This window comes from Lissotriton helveticus, chromosome 1_1 (assembly GCF_964261635.1).
Source record: "Lissotriton helveticus chromosome 1_1, aLisHel1.1, whole genome shotgun sequence".
NCBI lineage: Eukaryota > Metazoa > Chordata > Amphibia > Caudata > Salamandridae > Lissotriton > Lissotriton helveticus.
The window spans coordinates 7,717,665-7,743,890 of record NC_136057.1 but is presented as its reverse complement, the minus strand read 5'-3'; the positions used below and the strand labels follow the sequence as shown (position 1 = coordinate 7,743,890).

Below are 26,226 nucleotides of genomic sequence, written 5' to 3'. Positions count from 1 at the left end.
CCTGGTGGCCACCCGCCCTGGGCTCCGCACCCAAACCAACAGACCACGCACGCAGCCTGGGCTTCATCCTCGACTCCTCCCTCTCCATGACCAGACAAGTCAACGCCGTCTCCTCGTCTTGTTTCAACATCCTGCGCATGCTACGTAAGATCTTCCGGTGGATCCCCACCGAGACCAGGAAGACGGTCACCCAGGCCCTCGTCACCAGCCGTCTGGACTACGGCAACGCCCTCTACGCCGGAACCACCGCCAAGCTCCAGAAGAGACTCCAGCGAATCCAGAACGCCTCAGCAAGACTCATCCTCGACATCCCCAGACGAAGCCACATCTCCAGACACCTGAGAGACCTGCACTGGCTCCCGGTCAACAAGAGAATCACCTTCCGCCTCCTCACCCACGCACACAAAGCCCTGCACAACCAAGGCCCGAGTTACCTCAACAGCCGCCTCAACTTCTACGCTCCCACATGCCACCTTCGATCGACCAGCCACGCCCTCGCCGCCGTCCCCCGCATCCGAAGAGCTACAACAGGAGGAAGATCCTTCTCCCACCTGGCCGCCAAGACTTGGAACTCCCTCCCGACCCACCTCCGCCTGACCCAAGACCACCTCGCCTTCAGGAAGCAGCTCAAGACCTGGCTGTTCGAGCAGTAGCGGACCCCCCCTTCCCCAAGCGCCTTGAGACCCTCCGGGTGAGTAGTGCGCTATACAAATGCTATGATTGATTGATTGATTGACACCAGACACTTCAGATTTTCAACACAAAGAGTTGCATATCCCATACCTCCCTGGAAATGAGGCACAATCACCAGTGCACGTTGAGATGGGTTGAGATGGGTTGCACTAGGCAATTCCGCTCACACACATAGCGCAGAGTTGCAATTCTGTACTTTCCTGGAAAGGAGACAACATCTGGTCACAATGATACAGGTTGCACCAGAACAGTTCGGTCATACACACAGATGCAAGTTCAGGAGAGCCACATCAGGGCTTGAAAATTCCACTCCACCGCTCGCATAGTCGAGCTAAATTTAACAAGGTCGAGCTGTTTTTAGGTCCTACTCGCCCTTTCTGGCGAGTAGGAAAACAAACCAACTTTTGTCCTCTGTCTGTGAAAACGGAGCAAATGTGACAAGATAACAAGATTTAAAGGCATTTTTATTGCTCACAAAGTTAATGCAATAAAGATGCCTTTAAATCTTGTTATCTTGTCACATTTGCTCTGCTTTCAGAGACGGAGGTCAAGCAGGTTGCAGTTAGGTCGAGGACATTTTTTAAGGTACTAGTCCTGCAGGACTAGTACCATTTTTTGGATTTTTCGAGCCCTGCACATGAGGTAGAATGAGTCACTATTACGGGTACACCCCCACCTCAAGGTTCGCATCCTGTGAATCGGATACCACACACAATGAACATGCAGTCGGCATGTTGCACAAGAGGGATGCAGCACAATTGATGAAACAGGCCATGTGGAGTCCTGCAACCAGTAAATCCGCTCACCACCAACGAGACACTTATGAATGTAAGGGTCCCCGTAGTACAGGGCCCACACTCGCCTTAGATGGAAGCAAGATTTCTGGGGCTCTGCAGTAGACAATCCGGTCTCCAAACACAAGTCTTAATTCCACCCTACACCGAGCTACCCAATTGGATTCAGTAGCCGATGTGGGCACTTGAGAGGGTACCGCTCTTCAGCTGAAACAGGTAGATGGTGTAGGTCCTTCGTGGGAGATCTTTGATATACCGGAGGTCTCTGGGAGAACAGGAGGCCCGCGGACGGACCCTTGGAGAGCACACTTCAGGGTGCCACACTTCAGCAGGTCCCTAGCCTTGGTCAGCCACTATTCAGAAAGGGCTCACGGTCCCCTTCATTGCCAGTTATCCTCCATGTGCACAAGAGAGTCCTCTGGCAATGTGCACCACGCAGTCTGTGCACGGAGGGACGTGACTCCTCCCCCAACTACCCCACTTCCTGCTGGAGACTTATGAAAAGCAGATGGGGTCCCGGCCGCGCAGCGGACGCGAGCAGCGGGCGCGCCTCTGGCACGCCGAAGCCCGACGGGGTCCAGGGGCCAACACCCCTGCTCCTCATACTGGCCACCGGAGGCAGTACGGCTCAGAAGAATTGCGCTGCCTAGCAGCTCAGATTAGGAGAACATGTCAACATACCTCTCTTCTGGTCACCACCCCATATAGCTCCATGTAAGATCCCCACGTTTTCAAAAATACGCCCTTGGTCCAAACTTTCAATTGAACAATGCACCACAGTATTAGAAGAAACCAAACCGGCTCCTTCCTTAGATGCGGTTATGGCCAATGACAATTTTAACAAATGGCTCCAAACATCGTTAGATGTTCTTTTTCCCGTAAAAAGTATCAAAACCAACAAAGGAATCACTCACAAACCTTGGTATTCAGCTATACTATAGGGCCTGAAACAAAACTGTAAAAAACTTGAGAGAGACTGGAGGAAAAGCTTCTCATCAAACAAGAAAAAAATATATAGATACTTCGCCATCACTGAATACAAATCTCATTATTGTTATCTTTCAAATAAGGGATAGCCACGTTTATGAAACTCACGTTAACTAACGATTAAACCAGATCTATTGAAACACCCAAAATGTTTCTTTACACAACAAATTCACCTATGGTTTGCAAAACTTAGAGCACTTATCAAAGACATTCAAGATGAAATTGCTTTGACAAAAAACATGTAAATATGCTTATTTAGGGTTTTGGTAAGTATTCTCCATTACCCATTTTGGAAAAATGTGTTAGTAACATAGATTTGTGTTGTGACATAATACGGTTCTGCCCGGTGTTTGGTGGCTCAGTGTACCAACAAGATTCCTCGCCTACCACTATTCCTGCAGGATGCTGTTTTACTACACAACCCATGAGCACTGCTTTTTCTGCGTCATTCTGTAGGTGCGCTTGCGAGATGATATATGCCCGGACATGTGTCACCACTCATGAGTGCATGTACAACGTGACGCGGGTGCCTTTTTTTATTTACTGATCCTAGATGACAGACACTACTTGGATAGGTAAACAAAGGAAACTTTATTTGCATGAAAGCAAATTTAGGATTAAAAAATATACTTAAATGACTGAGTTATCGGGAATCAACGGAGGAATGTGTGACAGAGGGTGGGGGCAAGTGGAGAGAAAATAACAGGGAGCGAGTGGGGTCAAGGGAGCAACAGAGTGCTCAAGCCACTTTGCAACGCTGTGTGGCCTTTGAGCTATTGGGACCTGCCGGACCCTCCAAAAAGAAGTAAAGTTAAAACATACATTTTATTTCAAGGCATGTATGGGGTGCAGGAGCAACAAAGGGACAATTGGGGGTGCGTGGACGGGAAGCAATGGGTGATGGGAGTATTTGAAGGAGGTATGCAGAACGCACGAGAGCCCAAAAGACATGCCCTCTCATGGAGCGCTTAATGAAAAAGAAAACGTAGTTCCATAAATGTGAGCAGCACAAAGACAGAAGTCAGCCAATCAAAAGGTTGGTAAAGAAGCAATGCTCTTTGAGAAGGATAAACGCAAGAAGAGAAAGACAAGCCTTCAAATAAGAATCAAGTACATTAGAGTGACAAAGCATGCCGATGGGCAGGCTCTGAGCCTAGTGTAAGTCTTAGGTATGGTCCACAAGGGTCATCCACAAACAGAAAGCTAACAGCAGTCTATAGGAGACCTACAAATGCTTAAGAAGCTTGCAACATGATGGTTTTGTGAAAAAACCTTGATGAAGGCACGAGGAATGTTTATTTACAACAAAACATTGGTGTATTGTGAGGAGTCCCCTCCTTGATATGCCCACTTACCTGAGGACAGGATCTTGGATTCCTCCTTGCCACCTCGGGAACGCCGGCGAATCCTGAAACAAAAAGAGAAAGGGGATTGTACACATAGCTTGGTCTTTAAGATTGGGGGAAAGTGAGCTTCAGATTTCCCGACAATCACACTGGTATATCTATACTACTATTATAAAGAGAGAACAGAAACCTTTTGGCAAGGTAAACTCGGGAACCACAGCGCCAATCCACACACACAATACATTGTTGTAATCCTCAGGGTGTGTAGATGGACATAAGCTGCATAAAATAAAATAAAACATAAATTAAAAAATTAAACTTTAAAAACAAAGTATTACCCTAAAAGTAGCGCCGGTCACGACCTAGCGATGTCCGCAACGTGCGTGATGACGACAGGCCGGGAGGACCGGTGGCGAGGAGCGAGGAGTGGCAGTGAAGTCCGGATCGCGGGGAAGAGCGGCGGCTCAGGTAAGGCAAAGGCAAAGGCGAGGCGGGAGGAGGGAGGCGGAGGCGGTCTGGACAATGTCGGGGCGGGCGGGGGCCGGGGGGGCAAGGGGGGAGTGCACCCAAGCCTGAAATGTTGCCCCCAGCCCCCTTCTGACCCGGGCAACGCTGCTGCAATCCGGAAATGCTGCCCCAGCCCCCTTCTGCCCCAGGCAACGCTGGGGCGGGCTGCTAGTGTTAAAATATATTCTTCAACAAGCATGAGAGGGCATAAGGGGCAGTGGAAAGGGAGAGGAATGCGGATTGGTAGCAGCACTAAGTGAGAGAAAAACAATATTTTGTAAAACAATCAACATTTTTTAGGTCTTGTAAAACCAAGATGAGAGCAAGCTAAGAGTGCGTGCGGTTTTGTCAGTGTATGCATGCAAATCTCTGAGCTGTACTGTCCACAAAGCCTTAAGTGGCAAAAGACCTAGGTATTTAGTTCTGAAACGTATTCCTTACCAGCCCAGCAGAGTATTACACTCGGGTACAAAATCTTCTTACTATTCCCCAAGTGAAGAAATCGCATGCAGGAGGCAAAGCCTCCTCTTATAGGCCCCATGGCTGTGGAACTCATTACCCCACAGTTTACGCAGCTGTGGTGATCACTTACGCTTCAGGAAACTCCTGAAAACTGAACTCTGGATTTTCTGTAGCCCTATCACTGCATGTTTGCAGCGCAGAGATACCCCAGAGGGGGTGATTCCTGTGCTATATAAGCTTCAAAATAAATAAAAATAAATAAAAGGAGGTCAAATCTGGTAGATACCTCACTATATCCTACTGAAAGCCCCTGTACCCAACTATTTATCATAAAATACATTCATTAGGGGGGTGTAAACATCCCCCCTTGAAACTGCGCCCCTCTGTAAACATAAAAAGGGGCTGAAAGTTTGAAATCAAGTCACCAAAACTGAATAGGGACATTCTGTGTTTGGCTCATAGCCAGCTGTTGGGTGGACATTTTGGTCCTGAAAAAACAGAACAGGCCGTATCAGAGAGATTTTATTGCCCAGTCATTCATAGCCAAGTGCAAAAATTCTGTTGTGAATGTCCGTTCAATGATAAGAATAGCCGGGATACACCTATGAGAACCTGTGATTGAGGAACCATTCTCTATGGTAGGGATGGATATAATTGGGACACTACTCCCCTCTCGTAGTGGAGGCCGTTATGTCCTGGTAATGGTTGACTACCCGATACTCTGAGGCAGTTGCCCTCCAGCAGCCCAATACAACCCAAGTTACCAGAGCCAAGATTGACCATTACTCAAAGGTAGGTTTTCCAAAGGAAATATTGACAAAGCAGGGTACTGCTTTCACTTCTAAACTCATGGAGCAAATGTGTCATCAATTAGGGATCAAGCAGATACATATTGTAGCATATAACCCCAAACGGATGGCCTTGTGGAAAGATATAATGCCACTCTACAGATTACCCTGAAGAAAATATTAGATCTGGAGGCCTGGAAATGGGAACAAATGTTACCTTTGCCACTATTCGCTATACAATGTCATGTCCAGAACAGTACTGGGTTTTCGCCTTTTGAGCTGTTATTTGGCAGAAAACCCTGCACTCTCTTAGGCATGGCTCAGGAAGAATGGGAACAAGAAACAAACAATACCAGACATCTACTAGAATATGCAGCAAACTTAAAAACTCACTTAAATCACATCAGGGAGCTTGTGAAAACAAGCCCGGAGCAAGCGCAACAAGCACAGAAAACTCAATATGAAAAAAGTGAAAAGGAGGGTCTTTGCCGCGGGAGACTTAGTGCTTTTGATGTTACCACCCTCAGAACATAAGCTCCTGGGTCAATAGCAGGACCCCTATCCCATAGTCGAGCAAGTAAGTCCTGTCACTTATAGGGTACAAATCAATAAAGAAAGAAAAGAAACTCAAATTTACCATGTAAATTTACTAAATTGGGAAGGTCGTCTCTGTCCTTCTCGTAGATAGAAGTGAAAAGGACGAATCGATACTTCATTGCATTGATCCTGACCTGTCGTGTACTTTCCACTAATCAGTAGAAACTGTGCAGTTGTGGACGTCATACACTTAGGATGGTGCCAGGCTGATTCCAGGCACCCGCGCCAGGTACAATACAACAAGTGGGGTTTTTAGTATTTCAGAAAAGGTTGGGCGCACTACCTAGTGTGATCGTTGAAGTGTACAAAAAGCTACGTTAACCGCTAGCGGGTTTTTCCGCTGTGCGCTGATTTTGAAAAACGCGCGGTTTGTGACAAAGCCAGCTCGTCATCCGCGTAGCGCAGGTAACGCCCGTGACGAGCTAGCTTTGTCATCAGCGCGGAAGGGGTTAAGGTGTGGTGCGGAAGAGCGAGCGGATAAGACCCCTGAACCGTTCCAAAGTAGGTCAGTCACCAAACCAACGAGACAATGTAAAACAGCAGTACCCTCGCACACAACAATCACGGCTGGTTGTGGAACCAATAAACCTATATCCATTTCCTAAGAAACTGAACAGGACTGCAATTGTCTTAATGTTGGCTCTATGCATAGAATGTTGTTAATTACGTAACCACTGTTGAAACACCGTGATTGTTGTGTGCGAGGGTACTGCTGTTTTACCCGCGCCAGGTATGTTGTCCTTTGGACCATCTAACTCACAGTGCCACTGTTAGCCCCGACAGGGAGCCAACAGTTCTGGCAACGACTAAACAGGACAACCTTGTTCCCCCAGGAACCGTTGTGACAGACCTAGAACCTTTCGTTCAGACACTCGTGCTTTCTTTCACTCAGAGAGTGCCACCCGGTACACTTGACTATTATTCCGCACTTTAACTCTGCCTTTATTTGCCTCTGGAATCGCTGCTCTATTAGCTTTACTGCTGATTGCTATTTTTAATGTGTGTTACATTTTAATAAGTGAAATTATCCAAACTTCATTTTAAACTGCTTATTTCACTTTTTTGGGTTTGACATACTCACCTGTGCTTCTCTCCCTGGGTTTCCTGCTTACCTGGTCCGCTACAAGCAGTTCTGCTCGATTGTTGCGGAGGGAAGCAGGTTCCTGAGCAACTTCCGGTCTCAGGGAGGGGGAGCCTGCATTTAGCAGTCTGTTGTTTTCACTAGACACACCTATATAAGCCACGTGTACGTGGACGTGCAGCGGGGGCACCGCTGGCGCGACGAAGGCGCGCCAAGGGCAAGCCAGTCTGTGCCCATCAGTTTCCGGACTGCCCCCTGAACCCTGGCTTTTCTAATAGAGAACAGGTAACTAAACTTGGGTACTCTAGAGAAAACCTGCTTAGGATTTGAGAGAGCAGGAAGTCCCTCTCCTGTATTACCTTTCCCTTTGAGAATCCATACGAGCAGCATCTATGTATATGTGCCTCTTGTGGTTACTGGGTGCCTCTACGCCAAAACTCACCTAGCGCCATTTTGGGTAGCGCTTCAGTGTCCCAGGCAGACTCAGTAACCGCTACATAAGGCGGACGTCGGGAGGTGAGTCGGCCTCTAGATAACATTTTGTGCTTGTTGATCACCATTAGCACTTGGTAGCTTTTCGTGCGCACAGCGCGACAGTTCTGGAAGCGAGCGCTTTATTTTTAAATATTCCTGTTTTGTCTCTTCATTATTTTACTGCCTCATTTCTTAGCCCTTGCTTTTAAATTTTAGCGCTTACCTGCACTATAATTGTGTGGCGCCGCGGCTAGGGCGACTGACTCCGGAATCTGGGGATCAGGGTTCGATCCCCGGCACCGGCGGCAGGTTAGCCCAGCACCATGTGACTCTGGGCAATAGCTTGCTTAATCTTCCCGACGGCCCCCAGCGCCTAGAGACCCTTATGGGTGGTTGTGCGCTTTACAAATGTGTATTATTATTATTATTATTATTATGTACACCGCTGTTTGAGCGGGTCCTTAGTTACAGCATTCCGCCGATTTCACCGTTTTCGCAGCCATCTTGGGGAGGCTGGGACACTCCACAGGCGCCATTTTGGGTAGCGCTTCAGTGTCCCCGCAGACTCAGTAACCGCTATATAAACCAGTAATGGAAACGCGCAGCGGGAGCGCCGGAATGGCGCCGGAGTCGCGCCAGAGTCCAGCCCATCTGTGCCCGTCCGGGCCCAGACGGGCTCAGGGCCAGGATCCAGGTCCAATGAGGTAGGGCCCAAGATCAGTTACACTTGCAAGGACCTACTAGCACTACGTCCCGCCAAGAAGACGATATGTAACTATATATATAGGGGAGTAAAATCTTTTACTCACTGTAAGGTTCGTTGCTCGCCCCAGCCTCTCATAGGAAAGAGTTCCCTACAGTTGGCCTTGTTGAATTGTAGATCTCACCCGAGGCACTCTTTAGAGATCAATTTTCTTATACAGGATCATAATTTAGATATCCTGTTTCTAACGGAAACGTGGCTCACCTCGAGCTCAGGAGTGGACATTGTGCGAACCCTTCCCTCTGGCTTTTCAATATACTCTCAGAACAGGCCAGTGAAGCGAGGAGGTGGCATTGCCATATTATATAGGGATTCATTTGTATGTAGGGCACAGAATAGTGGGGTGTCGGGCTGTGAGCCACTGTCAGTTCTCTTTGCAGATCTCACCCACGATCTCCGTATCAGGTTTACTGGTGTATCGTCCACCAGGCTGCATTGGAAATTTCGCCAGCTCTTTAATGGAAACCGTTTCGGTTCTGGCTTCCACTGCGACCAATTTTATGATGCTGGGAGATTTTAACCTCCACTTCAACGACCCGGCGGACGCGTTAGCGACAGACCTACAATGTGATCTCAAGGCCTATGAGGTAAGCCTGATCAATTCTGGAGCAACACACATTAAGGGACACTTGCTTCACCCAATTTTTTCCAATGTACCTCACTGTAAGGCTATGCCTTCCTTCCCTCTCCCGTGGTCAAACCATTTTCTGGTTCCTTTTACTTGGCAAATGGAGGCTACAATTGTAGTTCTTCCTCCTATTGTCTGCACTTTGGAAAGATCTTGGTCCAGCCTGTCGGTTGAGAACTGGGTCACTAAACTCAAAGCAGCGCGCCCCGCACTAGTCCCCGATCCGGTACTGGCAGATGCAAATCTTGGCTACTGGCTGTCCAGCACAATTGATTCTATTCTTCCTAAAAGATCAGTCGCAAAAAGGCAGAAGAGAACAGGCTCTGCTTCTTGGTTTACGCCTGAGTTGAGAATCCTGAGGAAGGGCTGCAAGAAGCGGGAGCGCATCTGGAGGAAAGATTGGGGTGAGTCTAATAGAACTGAATATCGCTCTGCGATAAGGGCATATAAAAGGGCTCTCTGGTGTACTAAAGCACAATTCTGCGAGGAAAGAATAAAAAATTCCTCGAATTACGCGAGAGAAACTTTCCTAGTGGTTAAGGAACTACTGAGAGTTCCCGAGCCCCCCTCGGCCCATGATAATCCAGAAAAGAAATGTAACGTCCAGGCAAACTACTTTCATACGAAAATAGAGAATATTTTAAGTGCCTTGCCCCATAGTGACCAGATAACAGAGGCTAGTAGTGAGCCAATTGGAACCCCCTCACACCTGGAATCCTTCGGACCAATAACAGTTGAAGAGGTCCTTAAAGTGTTGGCCACTATTAAAAGTGGCTCTCCCAGCGATCCGGTCCCTATGAGGATCCTGAAGCAGGTAGGAACCATCATTGCTAACCCTGTCACCGATTTAATCAACGCATCCTTCGTCTGCGGGCTGGTGCCACCGAGCTGGAAGGGAGCTGTCGTAAAAGCCCTCCTGAAAAAGCCTCAACTAGATCCATTGGATCTAGCGAATTACAGGCCTATTTCTCTGTTGCCGGGACTCAGCAAAATCGCGGAAAGGTTGGTGAATTCACATCTTTCACACTTTGAGTCAAATGGTTTATTGAGAAATTCGCAAACAGGCTTTCGGCCTGGTCAGGGCACTGACACTGCTCTTTTGGCAGTTCTCGAGGAAGCCAGAAGCATTTTAGATTCGGGAGGATCAGTGGCAGTGATCCTCCTGGATCTTAGTGCGGCTTTCGACACTGTTAACCATCAAGTGTTGATACAACGGTTGTCAGAGGTCGGGGTAACAGGAACGGCCCTGAAATGGCTCAAGTCATTCCTCACTGACCGGACTTACCAAGTATGGGAGGGCTGCGCACGATCAGCAGCAATCCCCCTTCACAGTGGTGTGCCACAAGCCTCAGCCCTAAGCCCCACATTGTTTAATGTGTATATGGCCCCCTTGGAGGATGTGGTTGCCCCATTTGGCATCAAAATCGTGAGCTACGCTGATGACACTCAGCTGGTGGTTGGCCTTTCCCAGCTTGCAAAAAATCAGGACACGCTGCACTCCTGCTTGTCTAAAGTTCATACCTGGATGTGTCAATCGGCTTTGAAGCTTAATGGCTCAAAGACCGAAATAATGCTCTTAGGGTATAAAGGAGCCTCACTTTCTCCGACTTGCTGGCCCAGCTGTTTGGGCGAACCCCCGAACCCGAAGGAGGAGATTAAGAGTCTGGGGGTCTGGCTGGAGCAAGATCTATCTTTCAGGACCCAGGCAAAAAAAACGGCGGTTGTTTGTTTCGGTCTCCTCCGTTCGGTTCGGAAAGTCTTGCCCCTCCTTCCACCGCAATCGAGAAAGCTGCTCATTCAGGGGCTGATCGTTTCAAGGCTAGATTATAGCAATGCTATTTTTCTAGGTGCGCCTGAAGCAACGCTGAATAAACTCCAGCAAATTCAGAATGCTGCCGCACGACTTCTAAAGAACATCCCAATGAGGCGGTCAGCTAAACCGGCGCTGAAGGCGCTGCATTGGCTTCCAGTGCGCGAAAGGGTTAAATTTAAGTCCCTCTGCATTGCGCACAAAATTCTTCAGGACAAGGGACCTCCCATCCTGAAGAATTTGGTCGTACCCTATAAAGCAAACAGAGCCTTACGTTCAGACCAGAAACATCTGCTTAGAACCCCTAAAGTCAAAAAAGCCCAAACGGGGGGGGGAGAAGATTTTCCGTAAATATAGCGATTCTCTGGAACTCACTTCCCCTGGAGTTGCGTTTAGAGACCTGTCTTCTTAGGTTTCGCAAATTACTCAAAACATATCTCTTCCCTAACTAATGCCTTTGAGCACGCTCAACTGCCCCCTCTGTGTTGATCTGGAATAAGCGCTGGGATGCTCTAGGGTAACTGCGCGCTACATAAAACTCGAAATAAAATAAATAATAAATAATGGTTTTCTTCTAAATGCTTGATCCCTCATTAAACACAAGCTGGAGTTTGCTCTCTTTTTAGCGGACTTTAAACCGGACCTGGTCCTTATCACCGAAACCTGGGCCAATAACGCTTTAGGACCCGATCTAGTAGACGCAATCCAGATTAACTACTCCATCCAGAGAGTGGATAGGGTGGAACGTACGGGCGGAGGCCTGGCCATGGTTTTTAAATCCCACTTTAAATGTCTGACAGAATCCGGCTTCAATCTACAAACTTGTGAAGCCCTTCACTTTAAACTCATCACCTCCGCCACCCGCTCATTTATGGTTTGCTGGTTTGCTAATATACAGGCCCCCAGGTCATAAACCCCCTTTTCCCAGGAATCTCAAACTCCTTCTAGAACTTTTTCTAGCTGAGAGTTGGATGACCATCTTGGGCGACTTTAACTTTCACCTAGAGGATTCAGACAACCGAGATTCAAATCTCCTCTTAGAGGCCCTTGCTAATCTTGGACTGGCCCAACTGGTTTCCGCTCCCACCCATAAGGCGGGCCACACTTTGGATGGGATTTTAGTACCGAGTACTTTATACTCCACATATAGCTGTGTCACCATATGAACTTAATAACATACACATTTGTATCACGCACGTGAGGGCCTCCTACACAACCTCAGGAAGAACCACTATAATCCACCACTCTATCACAACTGAGCCAGGGGAAAAGGTATGTTTTAGACTGTTAGAAATGGGACACTAAGTGCTGCACAGCTGTGGAAGGCCAAAGTAGGGGCGAAGAAGTGTGACTCACTCCTGCGTCCAAGAGAACACATGTCCCTAGAAAGAAAGAATCTAAACGGTGCAGCTGCCCACTACTTGCTGGGCAGTTGTAAACTGCGGCATGGACCCTCACTGGCCCTTAGGAACAAAACAGCGCCAATCGTTGGAGCCCTCTAGGCTCTAGAACAAAGAATGTGCAAAACTTGGAAGTCATCTGGCTCTAAGAGGAATGGTGCCAAAAGCAGGGAAGGCGGGACAAATGAGGACCCAAGCCCCTCACAGGGACTTTAAATAACTCTGGGCCAGAGTAGAACTTGCCCCCGAGCATTGTGGGGCCCACGGGGGCTCCCAGGACGCGGATTATCCACGTTGGAGCGGCCCACTGCCATCAGGCACCAACATTAGCGGGTGGAGGGCACGGGCACCGACAATGTGCCCCGACACCACCCCCCTACATAAGGAAGTATGGGCACCTCTGGGCCCGAGTAAACAATTGGGCCAAACGTTGGAGCAGCCCTCTGTGGAAGCGGGGCTGCTCTGGGTAGAGTCACCGGCAGGGTGCCTCGATGTCCCTCCCCCAGCCGGCTTCTACTCACCGGCTCGTCTCGGAGGGGAACTCTCGGTAATGCGGCAGCACTTCTTCTGCGGGGCTCCCCTGGACTCCTGGGAGCCCCGCACTGCCATTGGCGGCATCGGCCGCCACTCGGGATTCACCCGGGCCCCCTCCTGAGACCCGGGGCTTTCTCTCACCAGCCGCATCCACGAGTCTCTTCCTAGAGCATGGGAGCCCCGCGCCATAGCTCACGCCGGCCTCTTCCGGCTTAGGTGCAGGCCCCACCTCCGTCCCGGGCGAGCCTGCCTGACTTCTGGTTTTCGGCGTCCGCGGCGGTGACTTCTTGGGGGCAACAACGAGGGGTAGGCTCCCTCAGGATTAAAAATAAACATAGCACGCGGGGTGGGCACCCGCTAGGGCTCCCATAAGTGGGGTGAGCACCCGCATTAATTTAAAAAGGAGAACGAAGACGCAGGGTGGGCAACTGCGCAATTTAAGTAAACATGGGCACGGCAGGCACCTGCTTAAGAGAAAAAATAAACGGACAAAATTCAGGGTGGGCACCTGCAAGTTTATCAATTTCGGGGGAATCCCTACACCGGGGGATTCCCTCAGGGCCAAGTGCAGCATAGCGCTGCAAAGCTCCAGGGCTCTGGTTGAAACCCAGCCTCGGCGCTTCCAGGGCGCACGCAGGCAGCATCAATTCCTGGGGCAAAGCAAAAGGTCCTGGAGGTCAGGGGGGGGCCATGTAGGGCCCAGGGGCCAGCACACAGGGCACTCCAGCAAGGAGTCAGCCCCCATGGCGGTCCCTCCTGGGACCCACCATCAGCAAGCCCCCCTCTGTCATGATTCAGAAAATAGAAGGGTCCTCCAGGCATCCAGGGGCAGGGCAGGGCCCAGGGATGCAAGCCTTACCCTGGGCCCCAGCAGCAGCACGCCCCTGGAAGATTAAAATCAGGAAACAAGAACATTTTCATGGGGTCACAGACCCTCTTTTATACACACATATCCTTTGTTTCCAAAGGTGCAGGCAAGGGGCGAACCAGATGCAACTGGTTCCTGAGCACTTTGTTTTGCTCAGCCCCTCTCCCTATTGACAGGACAGGCCAGGGACATCAGACACACCACAGGGGGCGGAGCCAACATTGTGGAGGGAAGGCCCAGCCCTAGTCAGGTCCCAGGTGCACTCCTCCCTCCCATCAACATGCAGATCTCTCCATTCACCTCCGAGGCAGACGCATCCTGACTCCTGGAGCCAGGCACACCAGCCAGCTCCAGTCAATCACAAGCCAGACAGTCAATTCACATTTACTGCACAGACATGCCAACTTCTAAAAGTGGCACTTCCACACTAGACACAATCAATCCGCGCACATCATCGCGCAGCATTTAATCTCATGAATTCGCACATACCAAACTCGCCCCTGCACTCCCCACACATCAGGAACTACCATGGACACGCACATTCTCCATGCATTCCTATGGGAGGGCAGGCCAATCTCACCACACACACTCAGAGAGCGCACGCACTTTACACTGGGCCACAGTGTCAAAGTGCGCAAAGACAAGAAATCACTATAATTATGTAATAATAAAAGGCAAAAAGTTCAGGGGTGAACCTGCCAGAAGGGCCAACATAGACCATATAGGATCTTTGAGGCCCCCAGAGCAGCTATTGAGGCAGAGGTAACAGAAATGTTGCAAATGGGAGTTATAGAGCCCTTCATCTGCAAATGGAACTCACCCATAGCCCCAGTACCAAAGTCCAATGGGTCGGTTCGTTTCTGCATTGATTTTTGGGAAATAAATAAAATCTCTAAATTTGACACATACCCCCTTTCAATAAATTGATGAGATGATTAAGAAGTTAGGGGAGGTCAAACACATAAGTGCTTTTGCATGTTCTTTGCAAAGGTTTTTGGCAGGTTCCACTCTAACCTAGTGACAAAGAAAAGACAGTGTTTTTCACATCATGAGAGCTGTACCAATGTACTGCATAACCCTTTGGTTTGCACAGTGAACCTTCCAAGTTTTAAAAGATTGATGAATACTGTCCTACAAACCCACAGCTCATACACGGTCACCTATATAGACGACACTATGATTTATAGCCCTACTTGGGAAACTCATTTGAGACATATAAAGAACATCTTATACACCCTACAAGCTGTAGGTTTGAAGGTGAACCCCTCTAAATGCCACCTAACAGCAGAAATAAGTAAAATACTTGGGGTTTCTGTTATGAGAAGGGCATATCCAACTCCAGCCAGAAAAGGTATCTGTCATCCATCAGGCGCTATTTCCAAAAAATAAAAAAAGATCTCAGAGCCTTCTTAGGCCTAGTTGGTTATTACGGAGGTTAATCCCAGGATTCTTCCACCAAGCAAGGCCACGGACAGACTAAAAAAAAACCTAAGAAGCAGACCCAGGTCTCAAATACTCTTCGACCCAAGTGATAGAAGCATTTAGGACACTTAGGACCATTCTAACTTACAAACCAGTGCTACAAAGTCTATATTTCTCCTACCATTTATCCTTCAAACAGACACTTGGCAGCCAGCCTAGGAGCCATCCTGTCACAAAAGGATGAGGCAGGAAATGATATGCCCATTACCTACATCAGCTGAAAATTATTCCCAAAGGAGAAGCATTATGCTATAGTGGAGAGAAAAGCCCTAGCCAACAAATGGGCCATAGAATCTCTTGGGTATTACATAGGAAGTGAGTTTATCCTTTACACACTCTGCAAGCCTAGAATGGATGGCCCGCAACAAAGGCAATAATGATTACATTCTGCTGTGGTTCTTGGCCTAACAACTTTTTTGGTTTCAACCCTCCCATAGAAAAGGGGCTGCCCAAACCAATGCAGACTTTCTATCTTGGTATCCTCAGGACCAGTTTCTTTCTGGGAAGAAAGTAAGGGTGGAGAGATGTGAGGAGCCCCCTCCCCTAAATCCCCACTTACCTAAGGACAGGATATAGGATTCCTCCTCGCTGTTGTGGGACAAATCCTGAAACAAAAAGAAAAATAGGACTGTAAACATAAGGGGCTGGAATTTTGAAAACAAATCATCAACATTGAAAACATTCTCCCTTTCAGTTTTACAGGGGCAAGGCAAGGCATACAAAACCTCCCCTAAAGCAAAGAAGCGGGTGCCGCAGATTCCCAAACAAGACATTGGGAGAACTCCAAATGCCTAGAAGGAGCCAGACACTGAGCGAACCCCTGCACCGACTGCAGAAGGAGCCTAGCAGGATCTTGGTGCAGGAAACAGGAGCCTCATTGAGAGAGAAGACAAGGTTCTCTATGACAACGAAGACACATCGGAGACCTGGATGGAGGACTGGCAGATGCCGCCAGGAGAGGCCTTCGAGCCGGCCACAACTCAGGAGAGTTGTGGTGACACGATGATTGGTCACTGTGGGGTGGGGGGGTGGAAGTATAATGTTTTACTAAGCGTATGGCAAAGAGAGGCTAGCACACTTGAAACCTGGATGAAAGTTACAACTCCACAAGGGCACTTGCATGATTTATTGAATGCTCACAAATGCCTCATGTGTTACTATCACCCAAGTTATAAGCCCAGAGACCCTATAATGATCAGGTTATTGAGGTCATAAGCTCTTTCTTTTCCCTCTAAATTGTGTTTTTTTTTCCTTTACATATTTTCCCCCATACCTTTAGTGACTGACTGGTTATACGAGCTGGGTGTTCACACATACAAAAGTAGTATCCTTGTTAATTACAACGCTGCTAGTGAGGGGGTTTGTTTTGTCCCGCATGGTCCTGCTCATACAGCTTTTCCCCCAGGTGTTATGGTGAAGGGTGATCACATATCAAAGTACTAACAGTATAATTACTTCGTCCTTCTCCGTTTTCCTCAGGATCCTGGTGGCGCTCACAACGACAGGATACCTGGAAGCAAAGGAGAAGAAAAGAAGTTCTGGAGTAACCTGGGATAGTGAGTGAATATATGGATGGGTGGAAGAGTGGATGGATGACTATATGGATGGATGGGGTGAAAGGGTAGGTAGATGAATAATGGATGGATGAGTGAAAGGGTGGATGGAGGGATGGATGAGTGAAATAGTAGATGGAAGGGTATATGGTGGATAGGTTTGCAAATGGTTGAATATGTTTAGATAGATGGAAGGACAGAATGAATGGTGAAAGATTGAATGATGGATGAAAGAATGATTACACCTTGTAGCACCCATATTCTTAAGTAACATTTCCTATACATTGACTTTCACGTTTATATGAGTCATTGTCTCTGTATGATGTGGGTGATGTAACGCACTCCGACACCCTGCCCTACATACTTGGGATTTGTAACACTATCAAAGAAATTAAATACACGTGAGAGACAGTCTAAGTGAAGATGAGGGGCGTCACTGGAGGGTGGTAGCAAGGCCGGACTGGCGGGACCGGGCATTGGGTGTTTCCCTGGGAGGCTGGAAAGGAGGGTGAGCGGTTTTGTTACTGGGGGCTGGCACTGCAAAGCTCCTTGTAGATCCAGTAGTTTTCAATCAACAATAAAAGCGGCCTCACTTATATTCAGGTGTGGTTCACCATTGTCTGGTGACTAATGTACCTGCTGGAGCGAGATGCCAGTTTTGAATCGTCTATGGTAGCAAGCTGAGGACATACTTACAAAACGTGACGCGCACGATTGTCTCCACCTAATATAAACTTATTTTAACTTGTACTTAGGTGGTTGTCTATTTACTTACTTATATGCTATTGCGCGACCACCTCTGACGTGTCTGTAAAACGGACCTTTTGTCCCGAAGTTTGGTCCTGAATTTGCACTCGTGCTAGTTGGTCACCTTAGGCCTCCTGGCTGCAAGGCCCAGCGCAGGGGCCTCTGAAGCTGTGCAGCCGAGGTCAGAGGTCGCCTGTCAGCCGGGGTCAGGGGTCGCCTGTCAGCCGGGGACAGGGGTCGCCTGTCAGCCGGGGTCAGGGGTCGCCTGTCAGCCGGGGACAGGGGTCGCCTGTCAGCCGGGGTCAGGGGTCGCCTGTCAGCCGGGGTCAGTGGTCGCCTGTCAGCCGAGGTCAGAGGTCGCCTGTCGGCCGGGATCAGAGGTCGCCTGTCAGCTGGGGTCAGAGGTCGCCTGTCGGCCGGGGTCAGGGGTCGCCTGTCAGCCGGGGTCAGAGGTCGCCTGTCAGCCGGGGTCAGGGGTCGCCTGTCAGCCGAGGTCAGAGGTCGCCTGTCGGCCGGGGTCAGAGGTCGCCTGTCAGCCGGGGTCAGGGGTCGCCTGTCAGCTGAGGTCAGAGGTCGCCTGTCGGCCGGGGTCAGAGGTCTCCTGTCAGCCGGGGTCAGAGGTCGCCTGTCGGCCGGGGTCAGGGGTCGCCTGTCAGCCGGGGTCAGGGGTCACCTGTCAGCCGGGGTCAGGGGTCGCCTGTCAGCCGGGGTCAGGGGTCGCCTGTCAGCCGGGGTCAGAGGTCGCCTGTCAGCCGGGGACAGGGGTCGCCTGTCAGCCGGGGTCAGGCGTCGCCTGTCAGCCGGGGTCAGGGGTCGCCTGTCAGCCGGGGTCAGGCGTCGCCTGTCAGCCGGGGTCAGGGGTCGCCTGTCAGCCGGGGTCAGGGGTCGCCTGTCAGCCGGGGACAGGGGTCGCCTGTCAGCCGGGGTCAGGGGTCGCCTGTCAGCCGGGGTCAGGGGTCGCCTGTCAGCCGGGGACAGGGGTCGCCTGTCAGCCGGGGTCAGAGGTCGCCTGTCAGCCGGGGTCAGAGGTCGCCTGTTGGCCGGGATCAGAGGTCGCCTGTCAGCTGGGGTCAGAGGTCGCCTGTCGGCCGGGGTCAGGGGTCGCCTGTCAGCCGGGGACAGGGGTCGCCTGTCAGCCGGGGTCAGGGGTCGCCTGTCAGCCGGGGTCAGGGGTCGCCTGTCAGCCGGGGACAGGGGTCGCCTGTCAGCCGGGGTCAGTGGTCGCCTGTCAGCCGAGGTCAGGGGTCGCCTGTCAGCCGGGGTCAGGGGTCGCCTGTCAGCCGGGGTCAGAGGTCGCCTGTCAGCCGGGGTCAGAGGTCGCCTGTCGGCCGGGGTCAGAGGTCGCCTGTCAGCCGAGGTCAGGGGTCGCCTGTCAGCCGGGTCAGGGGTCGCCTGTCAGCCGAGGTCAGGGGTCGCCTGTCAGCCGAGGTCAGGGGTCGCCTGTCGGCCGGGATCAGGGGTCGCCTGTCGGCCGGGGTCAGAGGTCGCCTGTCAGCCGGGGTCAGAGGTCGCCTGTCAGCCGGGGTCAGAGGTCGCCTGTCGGCCAGGGTCAGAGGTCGCCTGTCGGCCGGGGTCAGGGGTCGCTTGTCAGCCGGGGTCGCCTGTCAGCCGAGGTCAGAGGTCGCCTGTCGGCCGGGGTCAGAGGTCTCCTGTCAGCCGGGGTCAGAGGTCGCCTGTCGGCCGGGGTCAGGGGTCGCCTGTCAGCCGGGGTCAGGGGTCACCTGTCAGCCGGGGTCAGGGGTCGCCTGTCAGCCGGGGTCAGGGGTCGCCTGTCGGCTGGGGTCAGGGGTCGCCTGTCAGCCGGGGTCAGAGGTCGCCTGTCGGCCGGGGTCAGAGGTCGCCTGTCAGCCGGGGTCGCCTGTCAGCCGAGGTCAGAGGTCGCCTGTCGGCCGGGGTCAGAGGTCTCCTGTCAGCCGGGGTCAGAGGTCGCCTGTCGGCCGGGGTCAGGGGTCGCCTGTCAGCCGGGGTCAGAGGTCGCCTGTCGGCCGGGGTCAGAGGTCGCCTGTCAGCCGGGGTCACCTGTCAGCCGAGGTCAGAGGTCGCCTGTCGGCTGGGGTCAGAGGTCTCCTGTCAGCCGGGGTCAGAGGTCGCCTGTCGGCCGGGGTCAGGGGTCGCCTGTCAGCCGGGGTCAGGGGTCACCTGTCAGCCGGGGTCAAGGGTCGCCTGTCAGCCGGGGTCAGGGGTCGCCTGTCAGCCGGGGTCAGAGGTCGCCTGTCAGCCGGGGACAGGGGTCGCCTGTCAGCCGGGGTCAGGGGTCGCCTGTCAGCCGGGGTCAGGGGTCGCCTGTCAGCCGGGGTCAGGGGTCGCCTGTCAGCCGGGGTCAGGGGTCGCCTGTCAGCCGGGGACAGGGGTCGCCTGTCAGCCGGGGTCAGGGGTCGCCTGTCAGCCGGGGTCAGGGGTCGCCTGTCAGCCGGGGACAGGGGTCGCCTGTCAGCCGGGGTCAGTGGTCGCCTGTCGGCCGGGGTCAGTGGTCGCCGGTCAGCCGGGGACAGGGGTCGCCTGTCAGCCGGGGTCAGTGGTCGCCTGTCAGCCGGGGTCAGGGGTCGCCTGTCAGCCGGGGTCAGGGGTCGCCTGTCAGCCGGGGACAGGGGTCGCCTGTCAGCCGGGGTCAGTGGTCGCCTGTCGGCCGGGGTCAGTGGTCGCCGGTCAGCCGGGGTCAGTGGTCGCCTGTCAGCCGGGGTCAGTGGTCGCCGGTCAGCCGGGGTCAGTGGTCGCCTGTCAGCCGGGGTCAGTGGTCGCCGGTCAGCCGGGGTCAGTGGTCGCCTGTCAGCCGGGGTCAGTGGTCGCCGGTCAGCCGGGGTCAGTGGTCGCCTGTCAGCTGGGGTCAGAGGTCGCCTGTCGGCCGGGGTCAGGGGTCGCCTGTCAGCCGGGGACAGGGGTCGCCTGTCAGCCGGGGTCAGGGGTCGCCTGTCAGCCGGGGTCAGGGGTCGCCTGTCAGCCGGGGACAGGGGTCGCCTGTCAGCCGGGGTCAGTGGTCGCCTGTCAGCCGAGGTCAGGGGTCGCCTGTCAGCCGGGGTCAGGGGTCGCCTGTCAGCCGGGGTCAGAGGTCGCCTGTCAGCCGGGGTCAGAGGTCGCCTGTCGGCCGGGGTCAGAGGTCGCCTGTCAGCCGAGGTCAGGGGTCGCCTGTCAGCCGGGTCAGGGGTCGCCTGTCAGCCGAGGTCAGGGGTCGCCTGTCAGCCGAGGTCAGGGGTCGCCTGTCGGCCGGGATCAGGGGTCGCCTGTCGGCCGGGGTCAGAGGTCGCCTGTCAGCCGGGGTCAGAGGTCGCCTGTCAGCCGGGGTCAGAGGTCGCCTGTCGGCCAGGGTCAGAGGTCGCCTGTCGGCCGGGGTCAGGGGTCGCTTGTCAGCCGGGGTCGCCTGTCAGCCGAGGTCAGAGGTCGCCTGTCGGCCGGGGTCAGAGGTCTCCTGTCAGCCGGGGTCAGAGGTCGCCTGTCGGCCGGGGTCAGGGGTCGCCTGTCAGCCGGGGTCAGGGGTCACCTGTCAGCCGGGGTCAGGGGTCGCCTGTCAGCCGGGGTCAGGGGTCGCCTGTCGGCTGGGGTCAGGGGTCGCCTGTCAGCCGGGGTCAGAGGTCGCCTGTCGGCCGGGGTCAGAGGTCGCCTGTCAGCCGGGGTCGCCTGTCAGCCGAGGTCAGAGGTCGCCTGTCGGCCGGGGTCAGAGGTCTCCTGTCAGCCGGGGTCAGAGGTCGCCTGTCGGCCGGGGTCAGGGGTCGCCTGTCAGCCGGGGTCAGAGGTCGCCTGTCGGCCGGGGTCAGAGGTCGCCTGTCAGCCGGGGTCACCTGTCAGCCGAGGTCAGAGGTCGCCTGTCGGCTGGGGTCAGAGGTCTCCTGTCAGCCGGGGTCAGAGGTCGCCTGTCGGCCGGGGTCAGGGGTCGCCTGTCAGCCGGGGTCAGGGGTCACCTGTCAGCCGGGGTCAAGGGTCGCCTGTCAGCCGGGGTCAGGGGTCGCCTGTCAGCCGGGGTCAGAGGTCGCCTGTCAGCCGGGGACAGGGGTCGCCTGTCAGCCGGGGTCAGGGGTCGCCTGTCAGCCGGGGTCAGGGGTCGCCTGTCAGCCGGGGTCAGGGGTCGCCTGTCAGCCGGGGTCAGGGGTCGCCTGTCAGCCGGGGACAGGGGTCGCCTGTCAGCCGGGGTCAGGGGTCGCCTGTCAGCCGGGGTCAGGGGTCGCCTGTCAGCCGGGGACAGGGGTCGCCTGTCAGCCGGGGTCAGAGGTCGCCTGTCGGCCGGGGTCAGAGGTCGCCTGTCGGCCGGGATCAGAGGTCGCCTGTCAGCTGGGGTCAGAGGTCGCCTGTCGGCCGGGGTCAGGGGTCGCCTGTCAGCCGGGGACAGGGGTCGCCTGTCAGCCGGGGTCGCCTGTCAGCCGGGGTCAGGGGTCGCCTGTCAGCCGGGGACAGGGGTCGCCTGTCAGCCGGGGTCGCCTGTCAGCCGGGGTCAGGGGTCGCCTGTCAGCCGGGGACAGGGGTCGCCTGTCAGCCGGGGTCAGTGGTCGCCTGTCAGCCGAGGTCAGGGGTCGCCTGTCAGCCGAGGTCAGGGGTCGCCTGTCAGCCGGGGTCAGAGGTCGCCTGTCAGCCGGGGTCAGAGGTCGCCTGTCGGCCGGGGTCAGAGGTCGCCTGTCAGCCGAGGTCAGGGGTCGCCTGTCAGCCGGGGTCAGGGGTCGCCTGTCAGCCGGGGACAGGGGTCGCCTGTCAGCCGGGGTCAGTGGTCGCCTGTCAGCCGGGGTCAGGGGTCGCCTGTCAGCCGGGGTCAGGGGTCGCCTGTCAGCCGGGGACAGGGGTCGCCTGTCGGCCGGGGTCAGTGGTCGCCTGTCGGCCGGGGTCAGGGGTCGCCTGTCAGCCGAGGTCAGGGGTCGCCTGTCAGCCGGGGTCAGGGGTCGCCTGTCGGCCGGGGTCAGAGGTCGCCTGTCGGCCGGGGTCAGAGGTCGCCTGTCGGCCGGGGTCGCCTGTCAGCCGGGGTCAGAGGTCGCCTGTCGGCCGGGGTCAGAGGTCGCCTGTCGGCCGGGGTCAGTGGTCGCCTGTCGGCCTGGGTCAGGGGTCGCCTGTCGGCCGGGGTCAGGGGTCGCCTGTCGGCCGGGGTCAGTGGTCGCCTGTCGGCCGGGGTCAGTGGTCGCCTGTCAGCCGGGGTCAGGGGTCACCTGTCGGCCGGGGTCAGGGGTCGCCTGTCGGCCGGGGTCAGGGGTCGCCTGTCGGCCGGGGTCAGGGGTCGCCTGTCAGCCGGGGTCAGGGGTCGCCTGTCAGCCGGGGTCAGAGGTCGCCTGTCGGCCGGGGTCAGAGGTCGCCTGTCGGCCGGGGTCAGTGGTCGCCTGTCGGCCGGGGTCAGTGGTCGCCTGTCGGCCGGGGTCAGTGGTCGCCTGTCGGCCGGGGTCAGTGGTCGCCTGTCAGCCGGGGTCAGTGGTCGCCTGTCGGCCGGGGTCAGGGGTCGCCTGTCGGCCGGGGTCAGGGGTCGCCTGTCAGCCGGGGTCAGTGGTCGCCTGTCGGCCGGGGTCAGTGGTCGCCTGTCGGCCGGGGTCAGTGGTCGCCTGTCAGCCGGGGTCAGTGGTCGCCTGTCGGCCGGGTCAGGGGTCGCCTGTCAGCCGGGGTCAGGGGTCGCCTGTCAGCCGGGGTCTGAGGTCGCCTGTCGGCCGGGGTCTGAGGTCGCCTGTCGGCCGGGGTCAGAGGTCGCCTGTCGGCCGGGGTCAGTGGTCGCCTGTCGGCCGGGGTCAGGGGTCGCCTGTCAGCCGGGGTCAGAGGTCGCCTGTCAGCCGGGGTCAGAGGTCGCCTGTCAGCCGGGGTCAGAGGTCGCCTGTCGGCCGGGGTCAGAGGTCGCCTGTTGGCCGGGGTCAGTGGTCGCCTGTCGGCCGGGGTCAGTGGTCGCCTGTCGGCCGGGGTCAGTGGTCGCCTGTCAGCCGGGGTCAGTGGTCGCCTGTCGGCCGGGGTCAGGGGTCGCCTGTCGGCCGGGGTCAGGGGTCGCCTGTCGGCCGGGGTCAGGGGTCGCCTGTCAGCCGGGGTCAGGGGTCGCCTGTCAGCCGGGGTCAGGGGTCGCCTGTCAGCCGGGGTCAGTGGTCGCCTGTCAGCCGGGGTCAGTGGTCGCCTGTCAGCCGGGGTCAGTGGTCGCCTGTCAGCCGGGGTCAGTGGTCGCCTGTCAGCCGGGGTCAGTGGTCGCCTGTCAGCCGGGGTCAGTGGTCGCCTGTCGGCCGGGGTCAGTGGTCGCCGGTCAGCCGGGGTCAGTGGTCGCCTGTCAGCCGGGGTCAGTGGTCGCCGGTCAGCCGGGGTCAGTGGTCGCCTGTCAGCCGGGGTCAGTGGTCGCCTGTCAGCCGGGGTCAGTGGTCGCCTGTCAGCCGGGGTCAGTGGTCGCCTGTCGGCCGGGGTCAGTGGTCGCCGGTCAGCCGGGGTCAGTGGTCGCCTGTCAGCCGGGGTCAGTGGTCGCCGGTCAGCCGGGGTCAGTGGTCGCCTGTCAGCCGGGGTCAGTGGTCGCCTGTCAGCCGGGGTCAGTGGTCGCCTGTCGGCCGGGGTCAGTGGTCGCCTGTCAGCCGGGGTCAGTGGTCGCCTGTCAGCCGGGGTCAGTGGTCGCCTGTCAGCCGGGGTCAGTGGTCGCCTGTCTGTCAGCCGGGGTCAGTGGTCGCCTGTCGGCCGGGGTCAGTGGTCGCCTGTCAGCCGGGGTCAGTGGTCGCCTGTCAGCCGGGGTCAGTGGTCGCCTGTCGGCCGGGGTCAGTGGTCGCCTGTCGGCCGGGGTCAGTGGTCGCCGGTCAGCCGGGGTCAGTGGTCGCCTGTCAGCCGGGGTCAGTGGTCGCCTGTCAGCCGGGGTCAGTGGTCGCCTGTCAGCCGGGGTCAGTGGTCGCCTGTCAGCCGGGGTCAGTGGTCGCCTGTCAGCCGGGGTCAGTGGTCGCCTGTCAGCCGGGGTCAGTGGTCGCCGGTCAGCCGGGGTCAGTGGTCGCCTGTCAGCCGGGGTCAGTGGTCGCCGGTCAGCCGGGGTCAGTGGTCGCCTGTCAGCCGGGGTCAGAGGTCGCCTGTCAGCCGGGGTCAGTGGTCGCCTGTCAGCCGGGGTCAGTGGTCGCCTGTCAGCCGGGGTCAGTGGTCGCCTGTCAGCCGGGGTCAGTGGTCGCCGGTCAGCCGGGGTCAGTGGTCGCCTGTCAGCCGGGGTCAGTGGTCGCCGGTCAGCCGGGGTCAGTGGTCGCCTGTCAGCCGGGGTCAGAGGTCGCCTGTCAGCCGGGGTCAGTGGTCGCCTGTCGGCCGGGGTCAGTGGTCGCCTGTCGGCCGGGGTCAGTGGTCGCCTGTCAGCCGGGGTCAGTGGTCGCCTGTCGGCCGGGGTCAGGGGTCGCCTGTCGGCCGGGGTCAGGGGTCGCCTGTCTGCCGGGGTCAGGGGTCGCCTGTCAGCCGGGGTCAGTGGTCGCCTGTCGGCCGGGGTCAGTGGTCGCCTGTCAGCCGGGGTCAGTGGTCGCCTGTCGGCCGGGTCAGGGGTCGCCTGTCAGCCGGGGTCAGGGGTCGCCTGTCAGCCGGGGACAGGGGTCGCCTGTCAGCCGGGGTCAGAGGTCGCCTGTCGGCCGGGGTCAGAGGTCGCCTGTCGGCCGGGGTCAGTGGTCGCCTGTCGGCCGGGGTCAGGGGTCGCCTGTCAGCCGGGGTCAGAGGTCGCCTGTCAGCCGGGGTCAGAGGTCGCCTGTCGGCCGGGGTCAGAGGTCGCCTGTCGGCCGGGGTCAGTGGTCGCCTGTCGGCCGGGGTCAGTGGTCGCCTGTCGGCCGGGGTCAGTGGTCGCCTGTCAGCCGGGGTCAGTGGTCGCCTGTCGGCCGGGGTCAGGGGTCGCCTGTCGGCCGGGGTCAGGGGTCGCCTGTCGGCCGGGGTCAGGGGTCGCCTGTCAGCCGGGGTCAGGGGTCGCCTGTCAGCCGGGGTCAGGGGTCGCCTGTCAGCCGGGGTCAGTGGTCGCCTGTCAGCCGGGGTCAGTGGTCGCCTGTCAGCCGGGGTCAGTGGTCGCCTGTCAGCCGGGGTCAGTGGTCGCCTGTCAGCCGGGGTCAGTGGTCGCCTGTCAGCCGGGGTCAGTGGTCGCCTGTCAGCCGGGGTCAGTGGTCGCCTGTCGGCCGGGGTCAGTGGTCGCCGGTCAGCCGGGGTCAGTGGTCGCCTGTCAGCCGGGGTCAGTGGTCGCCGGTCAGCCGGGGTCAGTGGTCGCCTGTCAGCCGGGGTCAGTGGTCGCCTGTCAGCCGGGGTCAGTGGTCGCCTGTCAGCCGGGGTCAGTGGTCGCCTGTCAGCCGGGGTCAGTGGTCGCCGGTCAGCCGGGGTCAGTGGTCGCCTGTCAGCCGGGGTCAGTGGTCGCCTGTCAGCCGGGGTCAGTGGTCGCCGGTCAGCCGGGGTCAGTGGTCGCCTGTCAGCCGGGGTCAGTGGTCGCCTGTCAGCCGGGGTCAGTGGTCGCCTGTCGGCCGGGGTCAGTGGTCGCCTGTCAGCCGGGGTCAGTGGTCGCCTGTCAGCCGGGGTCAGTGGTCGCCTGTCTGTCAGCCGGGGTCAGTGGTCGCCTGTCGGCCGGGGTCAGTGGTCGCCTGTCGGCCGGGGTCAGTGGTCGCCTGTCAGCCGGGGTCAGTGGTCGCCTGTCAGCCGGGGTCAGTGGTCGCCTGTCGGCCGGGGTCAGTGGTCGCCTGTCGGCCGGGGTCAGTGGTCGCCGGTCAGCCGGGGTCAGTGGTCGCCTGTCAGCCGGGGTCAGTGGTCGCCTGTCAGCCGGGGTCAGTGGTCGCCTGTCAGCCGGGGTCAGTGGTCGCCTGTCAGCCG

General features: G+C 56.5%; 2 protein-coding genes across 2 annotated transcripts in view; both read right to left on the bottom strand.

Annotated features, from left to right (window-relative positions):
• The window catches only part of LOC144809589 (uncharacterized), a 205,140-nt gene that overhangs the window by 59,138 nt on the left and 119,776 nt on the right, over nt 1-26,226 (bottom strand). The gene's annotated exons all lie outside the window — the stretch shown is intronic.
• The window catches only part of LOC144809431 (uncharacterized), a 255,275-nt gene that overhangs the window by 217,630 nt on the left and 11,419 nt on the right, over nt 1-26,226 (bottom strand). Inside the window, 2 exon segments of the mRNA XM_078673717.1 lie at nt 3,830-3,882; nt 15,774-15,819. The gene's annotated coding sequence lies outside the window, so the exon portion shown is untranslated.